Genomic DNA, 1,981 nt, shown 5'->3' with positions numbered 1-1,981 from the left:
TGCAATTATTCCTCCCTAGGTGTAAGACCCTACACTTGCTTGTGTTGAACCTCATCTGGTTTCTTACTGCCCAGCTCTCCAGCCTGTCCAGGTCTCGCTGAATGGCAGCACAGCCTTCAGGCGTGTCAGCCAATCCTCCCAACTTCGTATCATCAGCAAACTTGCTGAGGGTGGCCACTATACCCTCATCAAGGTCATTGATGAAGATGTTGAACAAGACCGGACCCAGCACAGACCCCTGGGGGACACCACTGGTCACAGGTCTCCAGCCAGACTCTGCACCACCAACGACGACCCTCTGCGCTCTGCCAGTCAGCCAGTTCTCAACCCACCTCACTGTCCACTCGTCTATCCCACACTCCTCAGCTTTGTTATAAGGATGTCGTGGGAGACAGTATCAAACGCCTTTCTAAAATCAAGGTAGATTACATCTACCGCTCTTCCCCCATCCACCCAGCATGTGACAGCATCATAGAAGGCCACCAAGTTGGTCGAGCACGACCTCCCCTTGGTGAACCCATGCTGACTACTCCTGATAACCTCCTTTTCTCCCAGTTGTCTGGAGATGGTATCCAGCACAAGCTGTTCCATCACCTTTCCAGGGACGGAGGTGAGGCTGACAGGCCTATAATTACCCGGATCTTCCTTCTTGCCCTTTTTGAAGACCGGAGTGACATTGGCTATCCTCCAGTCTTCAGGGACCTCCCCTGTTGTCCAGGACCTCTCAAAAATGATGGAGAGTGACACTATGGATAAATTTAAATCACCACATTTAATAAAGAACAGCTTCACTCATTTATTTCTGTCAAATTGTCTTAATCTATCAGGGAATGTTCCTGGATATATCATCTACTGTATTTATTCTTGGCTTGAAACAAAGTGATGTAGTACCTCCTCTTGTACCCTTATACTACCATACGTTTCCTATGATTAAAGCAACTTTCTAATCCTTTTCTCCTCTTAGAACAAACATCAAGCAGTACTGCACTCCTTCAGCGCTTTCCACTCTGAAGAATGATACATTAGATAATGCAGGTGGTGTTTAGGGTTTACATATTGCTTTTCTGTAAAGAAAGCCTATAGAATGCTGTGTAAATATTTATTTTGAATGCAGAAAAGGAATTCTCCCATATGCCACTGAAATCTTGTGCAGTGTCAAACACAGAATGCTTCTGACATAATGTGTGATTGTTTCAGGGACAACAAGGTGCTGTAATCCTAACTTCCTCTTGGTTTTCCAGTTCTGCTTAGTTGAGGGAGCTAAGCTTCTTTGAAGAAGCATGCAAGCATTTAGGATCTCAACCCTTCTGCATTGCTGAGCTTAGTTTGGTTCCTCTGCAAATGGCTTAGCCTCCAGATCCCAAACCACTTGCAATCTGAACAATTCTACAACTCTTTCATTATCCAGCCTTACCTCTGTGCCTCTTTGTAGTAAGTGCACTAATGCTGCATGCTAAGACAGTTTCACTCAGTACATGGCCATGTAGCACCATAAAGCTTTAGAAATCTGTTGTAGGCAGATGTGTGACAGTGAAGGACAGTGTAACAGAAAAACAAGACTGGCAAACTTACTAGCACAGGAGCATGAGCTCTGGCAAAGGGAATTATTAGATAAGGTTTTATTTCCCAAAATGCTAATACATGCCTCAAGGTTGTTTTTTAGGCTTGTGGCAGAAAGGCATCGTAGTTTGAAGTTGATTGTTACTGCACTTGCTGTTACTTCTGTCAGAATGACGTGTTTGTGTATTCATTATGACTAGAGTGAAAACAGAAAAGATAATGGCTAACCCACCATTGTGGGCCAGCCCACTGCTGCTTCCTCAATTGATCGTGCACATCTGAAAATCCTAGTTGAAAATGACATGACCTATTTTGTTAATCCCTCCATTATTTTCTAATGTCAGGAATTAAAACACATCTTTAGGTTTTCCTAAAAACTTAAGTTGCCTCAAGAATTCCAGCAAAAAAGGAAGCTTCTTAG

This window comes from Meleagris gallopavo, chromosome 3 (assembly GCF_000146605.3).
Source record: "Meleagris gallopavo isolate NT-WF06-2002-E0010 breed Aviagen turkey brand Nicholas breeding stock chromosome 3, Turkey_5.1, whole genome shotgun sequence".
NCBI classification, from domain to species: Eukaryota; Metazoa; Chordata; class Aves; order Galliformes; family Phasianidae; genus Meleagris; species Meleagris gallopavo.
Note: the sequence above shows the minus strand (reverse complement) of the source record.